Source organism: Balaenoptera musculus, chromosome 20 (assembly GCF_009873245.2).
Source record: "Balaenoptera musculus isolate JJ_BM4_2016_0621 chromosome 20, mBalMus1.pri.v3, whole genome shotgun sequence".
In the NCBI taxonomy this organism is placed as follows: Eukaryota; Metazoa; Chordata; class Mammalia; order Artiodactyla; family Balaenopteridae; genus Balaenoptera; species Balaenoptera musculus.
In genome coordinates this window covers 29759867-29784226 of record NC_045804.1, presented here as the reverse complement: position 1 = coordinate 29784226, position 24360 = coordinate 29759867, and positions in this window count along the sequence as shown.

The window sequence follows — 24360 nt, the reverse complement described above, 5'->3', positions numbered from 1 at the left end:
AAATCCGCTATTAACATTATGGGAGTTCTCTTGTATGTTATTTGTCATTTTTCCCTTGCTGTTTTCAATAATTTTTCTTTGTCTTTATTTTTTGTCAGTTTGATTACTATATGTCTCAGCATGTTTCTCCTTGGTTTTATCCTGCCTGTGACTCTCTGCGCTCCCTGGATTTGTGTGGCTCTTTCCTTTCCCATGTTAGGGAAGTCTTTGACTGTAATCTCTTCAAATATTTTCTCGTGTTCTTTCTTTCTCTCTTCTGCTTCTGGGACTCTTATAATGCAAATGTTGTGGCATGTAATGTTGTCCCAGAGATCTCTTAGGCTGTCGTCTTTTCTTTCCATTCTTTTTTCTTTATTCTGTTCCACAGCAGTGAATTCCGCCATTCTCTTTTCCAGGTCACTTATCCATTGTTCTGCTTCCGTTATTCTGCAATTGATTCCTTCTAGTGTAGTTTTCATTTCAGTTATTGTATTGGTCATCTCTGCTTGTTTGTTCTTTAATTCTTCTAGGCCTTTGTTGAATATTTCTTGCATCTTCTCAATCTTTGCCTCCATTCTTTCTCCGAGGTCCTGCATCATCTTCACTGTCATTATTCTGAATTCTTTTACTGGAAGGTTGCGTGTCTCCACTTCATTTAATTGTTTTTCTGTGGTCTTATCTTGTTCATTCATCTGGTACATAGCCCTGTGCCTTTTCATTTTGTTTATCTTTCTGTGAATGTGGTTTTTGTTCCACAGGCTGCCAGATTGTAGCTCTTCTTGCTTCTGCTCTCTGCCCTCTGGTGGATGAGGCTATCTAAGAGGCTTGTGCAAGTTTCCTGATGGGAGATACTAGTGGTGGGCACAGCTGGTTGTTGTTTTGGTGGGCAAAGCCAAGTAAAATTTTAAACCACTTGTCAGCTGATGGGTGGGGCTGGGTTCCCTCCCTGTTGGTTGTTTGACCTGAGGTGACCCAGCATTGGAGGCTCCAGGCTCTTTGTTGGGGCTAATGGTAGGCTCCAGGAGGGCTCATGCCAAGGAGTACTTCCCAGAACTTTTGCTGCCAGTGTCCTTGTCCCCACAGTGAGCCACAGCCATCCCCTGCCTCTGCAGGAGACCCTCCAACAGTAGCAGGTAAGTCTGGTTTAGTCTTTTATGGGGTCACTGCTCCTTCCCCTGTGTCCCAATGCACACACTACTTTGTGTGTGCCCTCCAAGGGTGAAGTCTCTATTTCCCCCAGTCCTTTTGAAGTCCTGCAGTCAAAACCCGCTAGACCTCAAAATCTGATTCTCCTGGAATTCCTCCTCCCGTTTTTGGACCCCCAGGTTGGTAAGCCTGACGTGGGGCTCAGAACCTTCACTCTTTTGTGGAATAAGTGTTCTCCAGTTTGTGAATCATCCACCCAACAGTTATGGGATTTGATTTTATTGTGATTGCGCCCCTCCCACAATCTCATTGTGGCTTCTCCCTTGTCTTTGGATGTGGGGTATCTTTTTTGGTGAGTTCCAGTGTCTTCCTGTTGATGATTGTTCAGCAGTTAGTTGTGATTCTGGTGCTCTCACAAGAGAGAGTGAGAGCACGTCCTTCTACTCCTCCATCTTGAAGCAATCTGAGTAGCTTCTTGATGATACACTTCTGGTGAATTAAAATAATTTGGTTATTGATGCTTTACTTATGTAATCTTTAGTGAAATAATATAAAATGTTATGAGGTAAAGATTGTTAAAAATAATTAAATTAATTTTGGTGTTGAGTGTTATTAAATGACTTGCCCAATACTTCATGTGTTAGGGGTTGAGTAAGGTGTATAATCTTGACTTTTTATCTTCTCATTTAATTTGTAAGGACTATCAGCCAACAATCTTGTCAAAGAAATATATTTTGATTGCTGACTCTGAAGAGGGATGAGAAGAAAATTGGAAAATATATATACTGAATATATGGAGAATATTTGCTCAGGTACTAAAATTGATTTTCCCATATCAAATTCTTTACTTTTTGTATTTTCCCAGTAAACTCATAGTATGAAGATTCTAGCCTCATTTCAAATGGCTACACAGTTTATTTAATAAATTAGTGTTTTCTATATTCTTTGATTATTGAGCTTTATTAGCTCAACAATTAGTTTAAATAATCCCCCCATCCCTTAGCTATTATTACCTTTCTTGTAATTTTGTTTGGTTCAACAATGTTTGTTTTTGTTAGCAAGATGATTTGAGAATACATTCATGTCTCTCCCTCTGTCATTTAGTATGACTGAAGAAGCTAGTTTTTTTCTTTTTCAATACTTTCTTGTACTTTCATTGACTTTTATTGGAAACAGTTCTATCAATATTTTAAAAGCAGAGCCCTGCTTCCAATTTTCCAGACAGTATCATTGTGTTACTATATTTTAGAATGATATGTTTTGCTATTTGCTCAAAATTATTTGATAGAAAAAGTCCTAAAATAGACATTTATTTATTATTTACCTTAAAAGACAATGTACCAGAGACTGTGATATGCAAATTGTTTAAAAAATCTGAGCTCCAGTTTAATTTCTAGTCCTGTGTTCATACATAAATTGGTGATGTCATCATCACTGGCTAATATCTTCAAAATTTTAAAAGCAAAGACACGTGTTTTTAAAGTCCATCTATACCATAAGTCATCATAGTTTCAACTAAATAGGATGTTTGCTTATCTCTAGATTGAAGCAAGTGGAACATGTCAGAGCTCTGAATGAAAGTGTTTGAATAAGAGAAAGACTTTGGCCTAATTCATCTGGACCTTTATTACATCTAATGTGTAATAACCATGGTCACAAAGAGTGTTTTAGTCTACTGCTTTTTCAGCCTGAGGTGACCAACAGAACACCTTATGGATAATAAATTATTATTTTACCCTTTGCTTAGGACTGGCCAACTTTGGCCAATACTGAGTTCACAATTGTACTCTCTCCTGAGTACCATGTTAGCTTTCATTTGGAAAAAAAGTGAATTCTATATCATCTGCTTCATTCAACATTTTTTTTTGTTAGTTTAATCATCTGGCTTTTGTCTTCATGATGACTTTAGAATGTTGGCTCTCAAGAGAAAAGTACTGCTCCTTAGGGAACAATTTAGACATCTCTGGAAGACTCTGAGTTGTCACAATTATTGGAAAACTTCACTAACCCTTATTAGGAAGGGACCAGCGTTGCTAGATCCCCTTCAATGTAAGAGACAGTGAACATAATGAAGAATGTTCTGTATGACTTTCAGTTGTTCTATTGGCCAACCATGTAGTTTACAAATGTAATAACAGCTATCTGAGCCCAGAACCTAACTCATTTTTACATATAAATCCAGATATTTTTGCTAGTTTTTTAATATATATTGCATTTTTCAGATACTTAACAAGTGTGAAAATCAAGGGAAGAATATGCTTTATTTATATTTTTGTAAATTTATACCAATAATTATTTGATATTTTGGAAAACATTTTACTGAGAACAATGCATTGAAATTTAGGTCACATGTGCCCAGAAGATTACTGGTTTTTATTTGTAGCTGACATATGAATGGCCACTTTTTATTTATGGTGGAAACATCCACTAGTTAATTAAATCTTCTAGTATAGTCAGTTCCAAGCACTTAGACATAAAAAAATACATATTATTAGAATGCATAAGTGATGTGGAAGATAGAATAAAGGAAATCACCCAAATAGAACAACAGACACAAAGACAAATGAAACAAAAAACTAGTGCATCATATGAGATTTCTGGGATAATATCAAATGTGCCAACATTTGCATTATAGGGGTTCCAGAAGGAGAAGAGAGAGAGGGTATCAAAAATGTATTTGAAAAAATTATGGCTAAAAACTTCCCAAACCTAAAGAATGAAACAAATATACAGGTAGAGGAAGCACAGAGGGTCCCAAACAAGATGAATACAAACAGACCCACACCAAGACATATCATAATTAAAATGCCAGAAGTAAAAGATAAAGAGAGAATTCTAAAGGCAGCAAGAAAAAAACAAACAGTCATATACAAGGGAATCCTCATAAGACTCTCAGCTGATTTCTCTGCAGAAACTTTACAGGTCAGAAGAGAGTGGCATAATATCGTCAAAGTTCTGAAAGTGAAAAACTTGCAACCTAGGATTCTCTATCCAGCAAGATTATCATTTAGAATAGAAGGAGAGATACAGAACTTCTCAGACAAGAATAAACTAAAAGAATTCAGCAACACAAAACCCACCATAAAAGAAATGTTGAAAGGTCATCTTTAAATGGAAAAGAAGCAAAAAATCTATAGGAAAAATCCCAGTAGGAAAGGCAAATATATAGTTAGGACTGAAGATCACTTAAATAAACCAGTGACATAGATTAAAAGACAAAAAATTGTTATGGCAACTATAACTACAATAAACAGTAAAGGGAATAGGGAATAAGCATGAAGATATAAAATATGACATTGTAAATACAAAATGTGGGGGGAAAGAGTAAAAATGTAGATTTTTTAGAATATGTTTGAATGTAAATAACTAATAGTTGAAATGAAGTAGATAAAATTATGGGTCAACATATATGAACCCCACTGTGACCATAACTTAAAAACCTACAGTAGATAGACAAAAAAAAAAAAAAAAAAAAACCCAAGCCTACCACAAAAGAAAATCATCAACCCACAATGAAAGAAACAAAAAATTAAATGAACAGTGAAGAACTACAAAAACAACTGGAAAACAAGTAATAAAATGACAACACGTACATATCTATCAATAATTACTTTAAACGTCAGTGAACTAAATGTCCTGATCAAAAGATTTAGGGTGGCTAATTGGATTAAAAAAAAAAAAAAAAGACCTTTCAATATGGTGTCTACAAGAGACTCCTTAAGGGCTAAAGACACACACAGACTGAAAGTGAGAGGATAGGAAAAAAGATATTTCATGCAAATGGAAAAGAAAAGAAAGTGAGAGTAGTAATACTTATATCAGACAAAACAGACTTTGAAACAAAAGCCAAAACAAAAGACAAAGAAGAGCAATATATAATGATAAAGAGATCAATACAAGAAGAGGATATTACACTCCTTAACATATACAGGAGCACATAAATATATAAAGCAAACACTAACAGACCTAAAGGGAGATACCAACAATAATACAATAGTAGTAGGAGACTTTAACACCACACGGACAGCAATGGACAGATCAACAAGACAGAAAATTAATAAGGCAACAGTGGTCTTAAATGACAATATACCAGTTGGACATAATTGATATACAGGACATTACATCCAAATCTAGCAGAATACACATTCTTTTCCAGTGCACATGAAACGTCCTCCAGGATAGATCACATACAAGGTCACAAAACAAGCCTCAACAAATTTAAGAGAATAGAAATTATATCAAGCATTTTTCTGACCACGATGGTATGAAACTAGAAATCAACAACAAAAAAACTGTGAAAAGAGCAAATATGTGGAAACTAAACAATATGTTACTAAAAAACAATGGGTCAACAATGAAATCAAAGAGAAAATCAGAAAATACCTTGAGGCAAATGAAAATGGAAACACAAGTTTCCAAAATGTATGAGAACTAGCCAATGAAGTTCTAAGAGAGAAGCTCATAGTAATACAGGCCTTCCTCAAGAAACAAGAAAAATCTCAAATAAACAACCTAACCTACAACCTAAAATGATTAGAAAAAGAAGAACAAACAAAACCTGAAGTCAGCAGAAGGAAGGAAATAATAAAGATCAGAGAGGAATAAATAAAATAAAGATTAAAAAAAACAACAGAAAAGAGCAATGAAACCAAGAGCTGTTTTCTAAGAAGAGAAGGGACCCAAATAAGCAAAATAAGAAATGAAAGAGGAGAAATATAACTGATACTATAGAGATACAAAAAATCATAAGGGAATACCATGAGCAGTTATATGATGACAAATTGGACAACCTGGAAGAAATAGATGTATTTCTAGAAACATACAGTCTGCCAAGACTGAGTCAACAAGGTACAGACAATTTGAAGAGATTGATCACTAGAAATGAAATTGAATTCATAATGCAAAAACTCCCAGCAAACAAAAGCCCAGGACCAGATGTTTTCACAGGGGAAGTCTGCCAAACATATAAAGAAAAACAAATACCTATCTTTCTCAAACTATTCCAAAGAAATTAAAGTGGAGGGAGTACACCCAAATTTATTCTACAGTCCATCATTATCCTGATATCCAAACCAGACAAGGGCACTAAAAAAAATAAAATTATAGGCCAATATCTTTGATAAATATAGATGCAAAAATCCTCAACAAAATATTAGCAAACTGAAATTAACAGTACATAAAAAGGATCATGCACCATGATCAAGTTGGATTTATTCCAGGGTCACAAGAATGGTTCAACACTCACAAATTAATCAATATGATACATCACATTAACAAAAGTAAGTATAAAAATCACATGATCATTTCAGTAGATGCAGAAACAGCATTTGAAAAATTTCAACATTCATTCATGATAAAAAATATCATCATAGTGGCTATAGAGTGAACATATCTCAACATAATAAAGGCCATTTATGACAAATCCACAGCCAACCTAATACTCATTGATAAAAAGCTGAAAGTCTTCCTGCTAAATTCAGGAACAATACAGTGATGGTCACTCTTGCTACTTCTATTTAACATAGTATTAGAAGTCCTGGCCACAGCAATCAGATAAGGAAAAGAAATAAAGTTATTCAAATTGGAAGGGAAGAGGTAAAACTGTCACTATTTGCAGATGACATAACACAATATATAGAGAATTCTAAAGTCTCCACCCAGAAACAATTAGAACTAATAGATGAATTCAACAAGGTTGCAGAAAATAACATTAATATCAGAATCTGTTGCACTTATGTACACTAATAATGAAATATCAGAAAGAGAAAGTAAAAAATACTTCCATTTAAAATTGCATCAAAAAATAAAATACCTAGCGATAAATTTAATCAAGGAGGTGAAAAACCTATACTCTGAAAACTAAAATATTGAGGAAGGAAATTGAAGATGATGCAAAGAAATGGAAAAATATCCCGTGCTTTTTGATTGAAAGAATTAATATTGTTAAAATGGCCATACTACCTAAAGCAATCTACAGACTTAGTGCAATCCCTATCAAAATATCCATGACATTTTTCACAGAACTAGAACCAATAATTCTAAAATTTCTATGGAAACACAAAAGACCCTGAATTGCCAATTAATCTTGAGAAAAAAATGAATAAAGCTGGAAGTATAACCCTCCCAGACTTCAGACTAATACTACAAATCTACAGTAATCAAAACAGCATGGTACTGGCACAAAAACAGACAAATAGATCAATGGAACAGAGTAGAGAGCCCAGAAATAAACCCACATACCTATTGTCAATTAATCTATGACAAAAGAGGCAAGGCTATACAATGGAGTAAAACAGTCTCTCAACAAGTGGTGCTGGGAAAACTGGACAACCACAGGTAAAACAATGAGATTAGAATGTTCCCCCACACCATATACAAAAATAACTCAAAATGGTTTAAAGACCTAAGTGTAAGACCTGAAACCATAAAACTCCTAGAAAACAACATAGGCAGAAAACTCCTTTGCATAAATCTTAGCAATATTTTCTTGGATCAGTCTCCTAAGGCAAAATAAATAGAAGCAGAAATAAACAAATGGGATGTAATTAAACTTAAAAGCTTTTGCACATCAAAGGAAAGCATTGAGAAGATGAAAAGACAACATACAGAATGGAAGAAAAAAATTGCAAATGATGAGACCAATGGAGAGTTAATATCCAAAATATACAAACATCTTATACAACTCAATATCAAAAACAAACAAGCAATCTAATAAAAAATGAGCAAAGACCTGAATAGGCATTCCTCCTAAGAAGACATACAAATGGCTAACAGGTACATGAAAAGATGGTCAACATTGCTAATTATTAGAAAAATGCAAATCAAAACAACAATGAGATATCACCTCACACCTGTCAGAATAGCTATCATCAAAAAGTCTACAAATGACAAAAGTTGGAGAGGCTGTGGAGAAAAGGGAACCCTGGTATATGGTTGGTGGGATGTTAATTGGTACAGTCTCTGTGGAAAACAGTATGGAGATTCCTCAAAAAACTAAAAAATAAGACTACCATATGATGCAACAATTCCACTCCTGGGTATGTATCTGGAAAAATGAAAACGCTAATTTGAAAAGATATATGCACCCCAATGTTCATAGCAGCACTATTTACAATAGCTGAGACATATAAGCAACCCAAAGTGCCCATCAACAGATACTTGGCTTAAAAAGATATATATAGATATAGATATAGATATAGATATAGATAATAAATACATATTATTTAACGATAAGTTAGTATATATATATAATTGTGTGTATATATATACACACAATGGAATATTACTCAACCATAAAAAATAATGAAATACTGCCATTTGCAGCAATGTGAATGGACTCAGAGAATATTATGCTTAGTGAAATAAGTACGACAAAGACAAATACTGTATGATATCACTTACCTAAAAAATAATACAAATGAATGTATATGCAAAACAGAAACAGAGCCATAGATATAGAAAACAAACTTGTGGTTACCAAAAGAGAGAGGGAAAAGGGGGAGAGCCAAATTAGAGGTACAGAATTAACAGATATACACTACTATATATAAAATAAATCAGCAACAAGGATATAATGTACAGCACAGGGAATTATATCCATTATCTTGTAATAGTTTATAATGGAGTATAATCTGCAAAAATACTGAATCACTATGCCATACACCTGAAACTAACAAAATATTGTAAATCAACTCTAATTCAATAAAAAAGAAATACATATTAGTTAACTATAAGTTAGTTTTCGCTTCTCTCTCCTGTATGTTGGAGTTAAGGCTTTATACTGATTATATTATAACTTACATGTGTTGCTATGTGATAGTACCCTAAGAATTTTATTCCAGGATAATAGAGGTAGTGTTAGAACTATTGTTAAAGGGAACTTTGGGTGTCATGAGGTTGCAAGTTACTGCTTTAGTCAGAGTGGACTCACTTTGACAGAAGTTAGAACAACATTAAAGAATTTTGAAATCTTCCACTCTCATTTTTAGTACATGCCAACATTCAAAAGGCAAAAAAAACAAAAAACAAAAAAACAAACCACCAAAAAAACCCTCATTTGCTTTAAAAGAAACTATTTCTTGTGATTGAATTGAAAAACATTTACAGTTCATGGAAACATTAGTTTAATTTAGAGACCCTAAACTCAAGACCCACAAATTAAATCCTATTCTTTTAAAGTTTGGTTTGGCCAGCATCATAGTTCAAAATTGTTTTAATTTAAATGACTAGATGAGTACATACTTTAAGCTGTACCAAACCTGCTGGCATATACCAAGGAATAAAATGGCACCTCAAGTGTAACAGGAGTATGTATTTTGTAACTTGTACAAAATTGGCTCCCACTGAAAAAAAAATGGGGTTGGCTGAAGGGTTGGTCAGTTACCAGAATTTAGAAATTAGGAGACTGTATGTGAAACATCCTGATTTCTGGCTGAGCATGAAAACTGGAAGATCTAGCAACAGTGGATCTTTATTCCCCTGCAGCAACAATAATCTGGGTCTGAGAAGTGGCTTCCTCCTTTACACAGGCAGCAACTTTACAGAGAGGTTCAGTTCTTTACTGGCTTTCTCATCTGTTCTGATTCATTGATTTATATTATCTGCCAGAACCCTATGTTTGTGACCTCTGGTTTAACTGGATATAAAACTACGTACATGAAGAAAAATAAAATATTCAAAATAATCAGAAATGTGTAGCATGCTATAAAATATCAGGTCTTTTTTATTATAAGGTTATATGTTAATTATGAAAATAAATAACACTATCATGCAACATGATGAAAGGTGGGGAGGAAGGGAACAGCAAGAGAAACATAAGATTTACAACCAGGGTCTTGTATTATCTGTTTTACACTTTTACCTGTGGATGTCTGTATGTAAATCATATTTCCTTTATGAACTTCCATTTTCTAATCTTTTAGCATGACAGTAAAATCTGACTGTGGTGTACAATGTTTGTGTTCCACTCATATATCTTTAGCTCAATTTTTTAAATACTGTTTTGAAGGCCCCCTCCCCACTCCCAGCTTCTGTGTGCATTTGCTTATAGCAGTGAGCAAAAGGCTGCCCTTGGGCTACTGAAATCTATCTTGCTCACAAATGGTGAGGAGACAGTTACCTGGAAAATTACATTCCCCTTGAAGATACCTAGTCATTGTTGGAGGCAGTGGGCATAAGGAAGTTCAGATCCTTTACCTCAAGTTAGTAGAATTCTGAGGCATAACTTATACTCTAAAATGCCTGTGCAGGTGACATTAAACCTACCCTCAACCTTTTTTTTTTTTCCAGATATTACAACATTGCTCAGCTTCTTTCACTTCCTTGGGATATTTCCCTTACTTTATATTTTGTGTACAAAATCACATCTCAGGATCTGATTCTGGGGAAGTCTGACTAAAACAATTACTAACGAACCTCATAGTACTAGTGTAAGATATAATGTGATGCATGATATGGAATTTTAAAATAATATTATAAAATGCTTTTCTTAAAAATTCTGGTTGAATTGTCAAGGCAAAATCACAATCTTTTCCCATGCCCAAAACATACTGAAAGAATTAATTTAATAGAAAATATTATGAGAACAACCTATCCATATCTTTTACATAATGAGAAAGTCAAAACCTCAGTAGAAGTCAAGAAATGGTGTTTTACACAAGCCTCTTAGATAGCCTCATCCACCAGAGGGCAGACAGCAGAAGTAAGAAGAACTACAATCCTGCAGCCTGTGGAACAAAAACCACATTCACAGAAAGATAGACAAGATGAAAAGGCACAGGGCTATGTACCACATGAAGGAACAAGATAAAACCCCAGAAAAACAACTAAATGAAGTGGAGATAGGCAACCTTCCAGAAAAAGAATTCAGATTAATGATAGTGAAGATGATCCAGGACCTCAGAAAAAGAATGGAGGCAAAGATTGAGGAGATGCAAGAAATGTTTAACAAAGACCTAGAAGAATTAAAGAAAAAACAAACAGAGATGAACAATAAAATAACTGAAATGAAAACTACATTAGAAGGAATCAATAGCAGAATAACAGAGGCAGAAGAACAGATAAGTGATCTGGAAGACAGAATGGTGGAATTCACTGCTGCAGAACAGAATAAAGAAAAAAGAATGAAAAGAAATGAAGACATCCTAAGAGACCTCTGGGACAACATTAAATGCCAAAACATTTGCATCATAGTGGTCCCAGAAGGAGAAGAGAGAGAGAAAGAACCCGAGAAAATATTTGAAGAGATTGTAGTTGAAAACTTCCCTAACATGGGAAAGGAAATAGCTACCCAAATCCAGCAAGTGCAGCAAGTCCCATACAGGATAAATCCAAGGAGAAACACGCTGAGACACATAGTAATCAAATTGGCAAAAAATTACGACAAAGAAATATTATTGAAAACAGCAAAGGAAAAATGACAAATAACATACAAGGGAACTCCCATAATGTTAACAGGAGATTTCTCAGCAGAAACTCTACAAGCCAGAAGGGAGTGGCATGATATACTTAAAGTGATGAAAGGGAAGAACCTACAACCAAGATTACTCTACCCGGCAAGGATCTCATTCAGATTCGATGGGGAAATTAAAGGCTTTACAGACAAGCAAAAGCTAAGAGAATTCAGCACCACCAAACCAGCTTTACAACAAATGCTAAAGGAACTTTTCTAAGTGGGAAACACAAGAGAAGAAAAGGACCTACAATATCAAACCCAAAACAATTAAGAAAATGGTAATAGGAACATACATATCGATAATTACCTTAAATGTGAATGGATTAAATGCTCCAACCAAAAGACACAAGCTTGCTGAATGGATATAAAAATAAGAACCATATATATGTTGTCCACAAGAAACTACTTCAGACCTAGGGACACATACAGACTGAAAGTGAGGGAATGGAAAAAGATACTCCATGCAAATGGAAATCAATAGAAAGCTGGAGTAGCAATACTCATATGAGATAAAATAGACTTTAAAATAAAGACTGTTACAAGAGACAAGGAAGGACACTACATAATGATCAAGGGATCAATCCAAGAAGATATAACAATTATAAATATATATGCACCCAACATAGGAGCACCCCAATACATCAGGCAACTGCTAACAGCTATAAAAGAGGAAATCGACAGTAACATAATAATAGTGGGGGACTTTAACACCTCACTTACACCAATGGACAGATCATGCAGACAGAAAATTAATAAGGAGACACAAGCTTTAAATGCCACAATAGACCAGATAGATTTAATTGATATTTATAAGACATTCCATCCAAAAACAGCAGATTACACTTTCTTCTCAACTGCGCATGGAACATTCTCCAGGATAGATCACATCTTGGTTCACAAATTAAGCCTCAATAAATTTAAGAAAATTGAAATCATATCAAGCATCTTTTCTGACCACAATGCTATTAGATTAGAAATGAACTACAGGGAAAAAATGAAATTAAGGTAACACTCCCATTTACCATTGCAACAAAAATAATAAAATACATAGGAATAAACCTACCTAGGGAGACAAAATACCTGTATGCAGAAAACTATAAGACACTGATGAAAGAAATGAAAGATGATACCAACAGATGGAGAGATATACCATGTTCTTGGATTGGAAGAATCAATATTGTGAAAATGACTATACTACCCAAAGCAATCTACAGATTCAATGCAATCCCTATCAAATTACCCATGGCATTTTTTTTACGGAACTAGAACAAAAATCTTAAAACTTATATGGAGACACAAAAGACCTCATATAGCAAAAGCAGTCTTGAGGGGAAAAAACGGAGCTGGAGGAATCAGACTCCCTGGCTTCAGACTACACTACAAATCTACAGTAATCCAGACAATATGGTACTGGCACAAAAACAGAACCATAGATCAATGGAAAGAGATAGAAATCCCAGAGGTAAGGCCACACACGGATGGTCAACTAATCTATGACAAAGGAGGCAAGGATATACAATGGAGAAAAGACAGTTTTCTTCAATAAGTGGTGCTGGGAAAACTGGACAGCTACATGTAAAAGAATGAAATTAGAACACTCCCTAACACCATGCACAAAAATAAACTCAAAATGGATTAGAGACCTAAATGTAAGACTGGATATTATAAAACTCTTAGAGGAAAACATAGGAAGAACACTTTTTGACATAAATCACCACAAGATGTTTTTTGATCCACCTCCTAGAGTAGCGGGAATAAAAACAAAAATAAACAAATGGGACCTAATGAAACGTCAAAGCATTTGCACAGCAAAGGAAACCATAAACAAGATGAAAAGACAACACTCAGAACGGGAGAAAATATTTGCAAACAAATCAACAGACAAAGGATTAATCTCCAAATATATAAACAGCTCATGCCGCTCAATATTAAGAAACAAACAACCTAATCCAAAAATGGGCCAAAGACCTAAATAGACATTTATCCAGAGAAGACATACAGATGACCAAGAAGCACATGAAAAGATGCTCAATATCACTAATTATTAGAGAAATGCAAATCAAATCTACAATGAGGTATCACCTCACACCAGTTAGAATGGGCCTCATCAGAAAATATACAAACAACAGATGCTGGAGAGGAGGTGGAGAAAAGGGAACCCTCTTGCACTGTTGGTGGGAATGTAAATTGATACAGCCACTATGGAGAACCATATGGAGGTTCCTTAAAAAACTAAAAATAGAACTACCATATGACTTAGCAATCCCACTACTGGGCATATACCCAGAGAAAACCATAATTCAAAAAGACACATGCCCCCCAATGTTCATTGCAGCACTATTTACAATAGCCAGGTCATGGAAACAACCTAAATGCCCATCGACAGACGAATGGATAAAGAAGATGATGTACATATATACAATGGAATATTACTCAGCCATAAAAAGTAACGAAATTGGGTCATTTGTTGAGATGTGTATGGATCTAGAGACTGTCATACAGAGTGAAGTAAGTCAGAAAGAGAAAAACAAATATCATATATTAGCGCATGTATGTGGAACCTAGAAAAATGGTACAGATGAACCAGTTTGCAGGGCAGAAGTTGAGACACAGATGTAGAGAACAAACGTATGGACACCAAGGGGGGAAAGATGTGGGGGGGTGGGGATAGTGGTGTGATGAATTGGGCGATTGGGATTGACATGTATACACTGATGTGTATAAAATTGATGACTAGTAAGAACCTACTGTATAAAAAATAAAATAAAATTCCAAAAAATAAATCAGTTCAAGATTTGTCTGCCTAGTTTTCTGGAGTCTCAGTTAAGATATATCTGCTTGAGGTCCTGCTTTTGTATGTGTAAATTCTTTCATACCTTAAGCATTAAAAACAGAAAAAGAACTTACCTGGTGGTGCAGTGGTTAAGAATCTGCCTGCTAATGAAGGGAACATGGGTTCGAGCCCTGGTCTAGGAAGATCCCACATGCTGTGGAGCAACTAAGCCCGTGAGTCACAACTACTGAGCCTGCACGTCTGGAGCCTGTGCTCCACAACGGGAGAGGCCGCGACAGTGAGACGCCCGCACACCACAATGAAGAGTGGCCCCCGCTCGCCGCAACTGGGAAAAGCCCTTGCACAGAAACGAAGACCCAACACAGCCAAAAATAAATAAATAAATAAATTAATTAATTAAAGCACTCCATTGCTTACACCCTCACACCATTTAAAAAAAAAAAAAAGAAATGGTGTTTTGATGACAACTACATTGCTTCTGTAACCAGTTTTATTTGACCTTGTGACAACAATAAGGAATAACATGGCATTATGCTGTGTTTTTCATTTATTTATTCATCTATTTATTCATTTGTTTATTTATTTTGTGTTGCATTGGGTCTTAGTTGCTTCACACGGGATCTTTCATTGTGATGTGCAGGCTCTTGGTTGTGGTGTGTGGGCTTCTCTCTAGTTGTGGTGTGTGGGCTCAGTAGCTGTGGCACGTGGGCTTAATTGACCCATGGCATGTGTGATCTTAGTTCCCAGACCAGGGATCGAACCCATGTCCCCTGTGTTGGAAGGCTGATTCTTAACCACTGGACCACCAGGGAAGTCAGTATGCTTTTCTTTTTGCTCTAATTTTTAACTCAAATTTTGGATTCTTTTTTGGAGTAAAACAGGATCTTCACTGTTTACAAGGTTATTTCTGAGTTGCAAAAATTCTCTCTCCATATTTTTCCTTGTATTACCATGTTTTTCTCTGTAGTCTCCTATCCAATCTTGGCTGCCCAATCAGACAAACAGGAAGTGTGAGGACATTTTCTTTTTGCATCAGTAGTGGAAACCTTGGCAGTAGACAGTAACTGCACCAGGTCTGCCACATAGATGCATTCTATAATTTTCATCATGTATTCTACGTATCCAATATTGTCTTCCTATGAAAATCTTGCTATTGCCTTATGGCATTCACTGTGTTTCATTACAATATTTAACTATCCTCAAAGTTAGAATCTTCTTTCATTTACAAAATCTGAGAACCAAATTTTCAGTTCTCCAGTAGGTGTGAATTTCAGTTGGCTAAAAAGAGACACATTAAGCCTAAACTAAACATTTTGCAACTGTTCTGTTAATTTGATTGTTATGATGGTCAATCATAAAGTGAATGGTACATTTTTTTAATTGGGGTATAGTTGCTTTACAATGTTGTGTTAGTTTCTGCTGTACAGCGAAGTGAATCAGGTATATGTATGCATATATCCCCCCTTTTTTGGATTTCCTTCCCATTTAGGTCACCACAGAGCACTGAGTAGAGTTCCCTGTACTATACAGTAGGTTCTCATTAGTTATCTATTTTATACATAGCAGTGTATATATGTCGATCCCAATCTCCCAATTCATCCCATCCCCTGTTACCCACTTGGTTTCCATATGTTTGTTCTCTACATCTGTGTCTCTCTTTCAGCTTTGCAAATAGGTTTGTCTGCACCATTTTCTAGATTCCACATATATGCGTTAATATATAATATTTGTTTTTCTCTTTCTGACTTACTTCACTCTGTATGACAGTCTCTAGGTCCATCCACATCTTTGCAAATGGCACAATTTTGTTCCTTTTTATGGCTGAGTAATATTCCGTTGTATATATGTACCACATCTTCTTTATCCATTCCTCTGTTGATGGATATTTAGGTTGCTTCTATGTCCTGGTTATTGTAAATAGTGCTGCAATGAACATTGGGGTGCATGTATATTTTAGAATCATGGCTTTCTCAGGGTATATACCCAGTAGTGAGATTACTGGGTCATATGGTAGTTTTATTTTTAGTTTTTTAAGGAAGATCCATACTGTTCTCCATAGTGGCTGTACCAGTTTACATTCCCACAAACAGTGTAAAAGGGTTACCTTTTCTGGACACCCTCTCAGTATTTATTGTTTGTAGATTTTTTTTGATGGTGACCATTCTGACCAGTGTGAGGTAATACCTCATTGTAGTTTTGATTTGCATTTCTCTAATAATTAGTGATGTTGAGCATCTTTTCATGTGCCTCTTGACCATCTGTATGTCTTCTTTGGAGAAATATCTGTTTAGGTCTTCTGCCCATTATCTGATTGGGTTGATTGAGTTGATATTGAGCTGCATGAGCTGTTTGTATATTCTGAAGATTAATCCCTTGTAAGTTGCTTCATTTGCAAATATTTTCTACAGTTCTGAGGGTTGTCTGTGAATGATAAATTTTTAAAATAAGGGACAAGGAGATACTTGGAGATACCTGGATGCGAAGCCAGAAACTACATATATCCTGTGCTTCAGGTAGATCTGTGCTGCCCAACTTCTGACCTCAAATGCTCTTTACACACATGGGCATGTCAATGGGGACTTGACTACTTGGCTGTTGAGTCTCCCTCTCTTCTGTTTTATAGGATTTATAATATTTCCCTGGTCAAATGACTCAGCAGAGGGTGAGGAGATGTCATGAGACTGTGAGATGTTTCCTCTACATGATCTCAGAGCAGGAAATAGTAGCCTTGGCATATACTTTCATATTTGCATGTGAGCAGAAAGAAACAACCACACTCAACTGAGTGCTGTAATGTTAGACAACCTCAAAATATTTATAGAAAAAAATGAATGTATAGATTTATATTTTAATTTAAAGAGAAAGCTTTAAGAGAGTAAGGAGACTAAATAAAAGCTTGTTTTATTGTTATTCTCTAATATTACACTTTGTGAGTCTCACATTTTCAAAGGATGCTTTTTCCCCAAGATGATTATCAGTTTGATGACTTTTATTATTTTAGAAATTTATTAAAAGTACAATAGTTGATGGTAGAAGAAAATACTGCTTTCAAGGGCCAGGACTCCAGGTAACATTGGGCAGCATCTGATTTTTCCTTCTCCATTAGCAATCCCTAGGGCTTCAGGCGAACAGAGCATCTCACAATCTATATTGATTCACTGCTCAGAAGCTCTTTGAAGTCACATTAGGATTTTGGTTTCTAGTGCTTTGGAACATTATCTGTTATATCGTACACTGGAAAATGCTTATAGTGTCATGTTCAGGTTCCTTTAAAGGGCCATATTTTGGGGGGTTTTCTTTTGTTATAGGTTGATGATAACTGAGCTTATTATTAATGTTGTATTCACACATGATCAAAAGTGTAATCATTTTCATTGAATTGGCCAATTATTTTTTAAAATATATTTAATAAATGTCTCTTCACAAAATTAAACTCTTTTCTTCCCTAAATCATCTCAGTTTTTACGACCCCCTTTAGAAAGAGACTTATTTAGATAGAGACTCACTTTTAAAAATTTTGCTTAATCAAATGGTGGTGAATGACATTTAGAGAAAAGTAAGAGCTAGAAGGAAACTGATCACCTTCAGGTAAAGCCCCATACTTTTATAGAGAATAAACTTTAGCTAAGATGGTAAACAACCTTTCTAAATACATAGATTTAGTTGACAACAGATGAAACATGAGAACAGAAACATGCCCTGAATTCAGCATTCAGCTTGGGCTTTCACAGATTTCAATAGTGTGTATTTGAGTGATTTGTGGGGAGAAAAACACATCTATTGTACAATGCAGGCAACTTTAAGAATTGTATTCCATATTTTTATTGTCTTATTTCTCTCTCCCTGTTTTTAGCAACTAGACAGATCCTGGACCTTTTGAATAGTGATTAAATGTTGGAACTCCTAAAGAATCAGCTGGATTTGATTTTAAATTAAAAATAAATTCCTAGATACCACCATTTTAAAACAGTAAATTTAAGAAAGTTATTATTTTGTAGCTAATCATGTAAAAAAGATAGCATATTTTCTGATTTTTAAATTCCATTTTATATAACATTGAACAATAGATGTCACTGTTTGACCAATAAAAATAACTATAGAATTATTTAATTTGATTATTTTTCTTCATAAACAATCCTTGTGCTGAACAGATAAGTTACAGGGTTCTGGTAGAAAAATCTCAAACAGTGGCAGCATCTTTTAAATATTAATATCTGGTTGTGTTTTCTCTAAAAAACACATTAATACATTAAATCCATTACTTTCTGAATCATTTTACATATAGCTAATTTAAAGCTGTTCATTTTATGCCTTTATATTAATGTTTTTACAATTAGGTGTCATTACAAAGAGAGTTAGAATAAGGTTATTTGAGGAGTATAGGCTCAGGTCAAGAAAGAAACCTCTCAGAGTATGATTAATTGTATTTTAAGTCCATGTAATGTCTAGTAAGCTAACTTGATTGACAGGGAATCTATACAAAATGGAAATTAGGGGTAGAGAAGCCAAGAAAGAAGAGATATTGAAAGTAATGCAATTGGATCCAATTGTGAGGGATGGAGAAGTGATGGACTCTGATCCAGATTTCATGGATGGAGTCAAGGCCATATTCAAATTTATATTAATTTTGTGTAAACAAATCAGAAGTTTTCAATAAGCTAAGGTGAAGTTGCTAAGCAGCTGGCAACAGGAAGGTGACTTGGAAGAAACAGTAGGGAGTATTTGGAGATTGTTTAATGATAGTGTATTTTTTTTTTTTTTTTTTTACACCTGAGGCATATTATAGAAAAAAAAATAGTTTAAGGTACAAGAAAACTGTTAAAATTTAACATCTGCTTCCTTAAGTTTTCCATAACATATTCTGCCAAAGTCCTAGGAAGTGTGTGCCTGATGCCAAAAAAAAAAAAAGAATTCAGAAAGTTTGGTGAATGAGCAACAACCAGGCCCTAAATCTAACAAGCTGTGTATCCTAATTGCATTTGTAAAGTGGTTTAGGATTTATGAAGCACTTTCACACTTTCACACTAAATTATCCAGGCTGCTCTCTGACTCCTCAACCCATTGCAAAATGACTTCTGGAACAACCATTTCACTCAAGCTGATCTCTCAAATGTTATTAATGACCCACAAATTGTCAAAAACCACCAACCTGCTCTTAATTCCTTATTCTATTCAATCATTGCTTTTTCTTTTCTTTTTTTTAATATGGTAAAGTACTCTCTCTCCTTTAATTTCTCTCTTCCCATGCTTTCTGTACCACTTTTTTCCCCTGGTTTTTCTTCTACCTTTCTGACCTCTTCTTATTTTTCTTCTCTGACAATTTTCCACTATCCTGTCCCTTAAATATTTGTGTTCTCAGATTTCTGCCTCTGACCCTTTCCTCTCTGAATGCTTTTCTGAATGGTTATGTTGGTGGGGAACATTTGAGCTACCTTCTGTACAATTGTTATTCAACAAATAATAATTTCCCCTATGTACTGGGTACTGTTTCAGGTGCTGGGGACACAGGAATCACTGGAAGTGTTATTGTCTCTTCCCTCAGTCCTTTAGTCTTTTAGTTCATTAGTTAGGGAAAGGGCATGTGTGGGAATATACTGAGTAATTGACTGATGTATCTACAACTTCTCCTTCAAGGCCCTCACCCTTCAAATACATTTTCTTGTGCTCTCAGTCCCTACCTTAGCAGTTAGGAAATTATGGGATCACACATTTGAGGAGAGGGTTATTAACACCGAAATTCAGGGGAAAAGAAATGGGTCAAAATACTATTTTCAAGTATTAAATAGACTTTTGGAACTGGCAATAAAAGACATGGTCTTGCAAGAAAAGGATTTTAGAAGTGCAAGAGGGCAAGTGTTTGGTTTTCTAAAGCATAAAGTAAATTCTGTAACAACAGAGTTTTTCCTGCCTGCCTGCCCAAATAAGATCCCAAGGGCTATTGAATAGGAGGAAACAAGAGAGATAGAGGCATGATCTGTGTCCTCTTCCCTTTAAGCCATTTCCTAAAGGGTAGTGGTAAAACACTGCAATGATTTAAGCACCCAACGAGCGAGGTAACCTATGTTCAGATTGCTGGTTGGATTCCTAGATTCTGACAACTCTTCTACAAGCATAGAGAGAGCTGCATGTGGCCAAGTAATGGCTGAATCCAAACTTACAGAGCCTCAGGGCAGGTCTCTGGTAGGTGGCAGCTAAGAGTCAAGTATTTTCCTGTAGGGCTGAGGGTGGCAGAGATGTGACAGTGATGCCAAAGCACCTGGGGGAGCCCTGTGGCTAAGACAAATGAATAGCATTAGCAGGTGTGCCATGGAGTTTCTTTCTAGATGTCAGGTTGGAAAGCTGAGGCCAGGTAGGTGCCAGAGTGAAGAGATGACCCCTTCCCTAGAACAACTCTTTGCCAGCTCAAGCAAATGCTGAAAACCAGGCATTCACTTGTGGCGACTGCTCACACAAAAATTTTACTTTCTGCCATTGGACAGAGTGATTTCTCAAAACAGATTTTTTAAACAAAGATAGCTGTACTTTCCTCCTATTGTAGCTATGTGAAATTGATGGACAAATAGAAATATCTGCATGTGAGTGTTGAGTACATACAAAGCATCAGGGATCCTGGGAGATGTTAATGATATAAGCTAAATGAGAAATTGTCCCTGCCCTCAAGGAGCCTACATTTTATTGAAAAAGACAATGTTGAGCCAGCTTCTGGCTGATTTTCTTTTTATTACACCAAAGTATTCAGCATATTTACTGCTTTGAATGTCCCATCCTTTCATTTTGAGTCTACCAGGTTTCTCCTTTCTCATTCGAGACTTAGGGATGAATCATTTTGTGAAGTTTTCCCCTGCCCTTTTGGCTAAATTAACTATCAACTACTATATTCCCATAGCACTTTTTATATAGGATAGCACATTTTAAAATATATTTCTCAGTTGTACAAGGCTTTGTCTCCTCATTTAAATGATAAGCTCCTTAAAGACAGGGACAGTTATATACCTATTTTTTTTCTGTCTTTAGCATCTAGTACATAGAAGATTATGAATAAAATCTTATTTTATTGAAAATTTTTATGCTGATTCTCCAGAATCACTCTGTATGATTAGTGTTGTATTCTTTAGACTTTTGTTTTTTTAACAGATTTGAAAATAATGAAGGATGCAGACAGTCAAATTACTTGTTTGAAGTCACATAGCTATGAGGTGGCAAAGCTTTGAACAAACAAAAAATATCTGACTCTAAATCTGCATTGTTACTCACTTAGCTCACTTGGTTCCAATCTTGGCATTTAGAACTGTGTCCAGATAGTTGTATAAGATTAACAATTTAAATTTACTCATGTGGCCCAAAGCAGTCTTCACTTTCTTGTCCTCACAAACCTCATGACAAACCTAAACCTCAACATGCTATATTAACTGGTTCCATGTTGTAACTTTTATTTTCAATTAATTATTTCAGAGTAAAACCCTCTGTACTTGTTGCTTTGATGTCTTCTTCAATTTTCCTACCCTGATTATTTCATTCATTTCTTCCATTGCCATTTAAGCCCTTGTATTCTAGCTCTGACTTGTTCAGTATCACCTCAAACACACAGGTACAGAAGGCTGCCTGGGTCTGTCCAATTTTTATGTTCAATTATTGATTTGGTTCAATATCTTCTATAAAGCATTACCTTCTTTTTAATTTCTGAGATTACTTTTATTTAAGATTAGAAAGGAAATGCCTTAAATATGGAAAAAAAAAAAAAACATTTCAGAAAAAAAGCCATGTTAAGATTTTCTAATCTATCAGCAGTTGCTCTTTTGGAGAATAGAAAGAATTGCACAAAATATTCATAAGTGACAGGTTTATTCTGAGGATAATATTCTACACTTTGAATAACAATTTTACATTTTTTTTAGTATTAACACATGCTAGAAACTGTGTTTCTTCTATTAGAATGATATTTTAAATCAGTAATCAAATTGAAAAGGAAAAATCATTCATTCATTCATTTAACCAGCACATAAATATTTATCTAGGACTCTCATACTATTTTATTATGTAGATTGTTAAAAATAACTTTACTGAGAAAATCAATAGAATAATAGTGTAAAACCTTACTATCACAGATTAATTGTGCGAAGGAGAATTTGAAATTATGTATTTAATTATTATGTTTTTTAAAAACAGTTTTATTAAGTGCAAGTTCATGCAGCAATTCAAAATAAGTTTGTCCACTACAAGAATGGACAAACAAGAAAAGCTACTTTAATTACTAGATAAACATAGCTTGTAATTAGCATGTCAACTTTTTTGTGTGCAAATGAATGTTTCCAAAGAACTGAAAGTATTTACTTTTCTCACTTTAGAAGCTCTGACATTTTCTGAACAATCTTATTAAAGCATTAATTTACAATCCTCCTTTTTAACTTCAGGGCATCTGTGTGAACTGTTAGCAATTCTCTTTTAGTGGACCCCAATTAATTTACTTTCTGAGTTTTTTCATTTATATAAGATCTTCTTTTCTAATGTTCCTATTAAATTTTATGCTATGTGTTTTGAGATCATTTCAAGTACCATGTATATTCTCAGAAAAAAATTAATGTCAGTGGAAATATAATGGTGCACTTGTTAAGGAAGAATGTCAACTCAACAGAAACAATTATGCTAAGACTAGTTAGCAAGCAAGCGTTTTTTTTTTACTAAAAGAGAGATTTTAAGTTGTGTTCTGCAGATGTAAAAATCCATGGGAAAAATATATAACTATATTTGTAAAACAGTGTGTATATATGTATGTACATGTACACAAACGTAAATAAGTTTGTTTATACAGCCTTTACAATGGAAGAGCTAAGAAAATCTACCTGTGAATTGCTCTCAGAACTTACCATTTGTGCCCAATTTCCAAATCTGTAACAGATAAGCAAAAACTAGATAAAAAGCCACTAATAACATATATATGTGTGTATATATATATATATATATACACACTTGTGTGTGTATATGTGTGTGTGTGTGTATATATATATTTATGTGTATATATATATATGTGGCAAATGATACATTCAATATTATCCTGTAGTCTTTGTATCCACTTTTCAGCAATGGGTGCCATTAATTACCTATGTTGATATGCTGCTCTTCCTTACTTGCTAAGTTTAACATAGAATAAAAGTCTCCTTAATTTGGTTGAGATTGATTAGAATTTATTATAAGAAATGTTATAGATATGTAGTTTTTCTACAAAGTCATGTATAAAATGCATAAATCATTGTTTATGTTATTTATATTAACAAATCATCAAAATAGAGTAGCAAGCTATCTTATTAAGGGCGTGACAAAGTTAAATAAAACACCCAAATACAACAGTCTAGGGAAGGGTCAAAAAACAAAAGGAAGTCAGGACATAAAGAGTCAGAGAGCTATAGAGATAGAATGCATTGCCTAGGGCTGGGGAATGGGGGGATTAAGGGATGATGCCTAGGGGGTGCAGGGTTTCTTTTGGGGGTAATGAAATGTTTTAAAATTAATTGTGGTGATGGATGCACAACTCTGAATATACTAAAAACCAAAGATATGTTTTAAAAAAGTTCTTAGAGAAAACAACTACATTTAGATGGTCATTACATTCACTGCACTTCTGTTGGGACATTTACGTATTTCTGAGTGTGAAAAGTAAGCCCAAACAAACAGTAGTCAAGTAAATATTGGTGCAGTCTCATAAGGACACAGGCTCATAGGAGCCCAAGATTGATGTTCAGGCCTACTAAAGCCAACAGGGCTCATTTTGGAGAAAGGAGAGCCATAGAGAAGTGAGACATACATTCTGTGTGCAGATTCTTCCTCAGATATTTGCTAATTCTAAAGTTGTGCATGCATAGAAGAATATTCAAAAGGAAAAAAACGTAAAGCAGTATAAAAGAGATTTAAAAACTTAGCAGATAATTTAGCAAGCTCATAGTTATGGGAAGACAAGTTTTCATAAAGGTGGAGAATTTCAGTTAAGATGTCA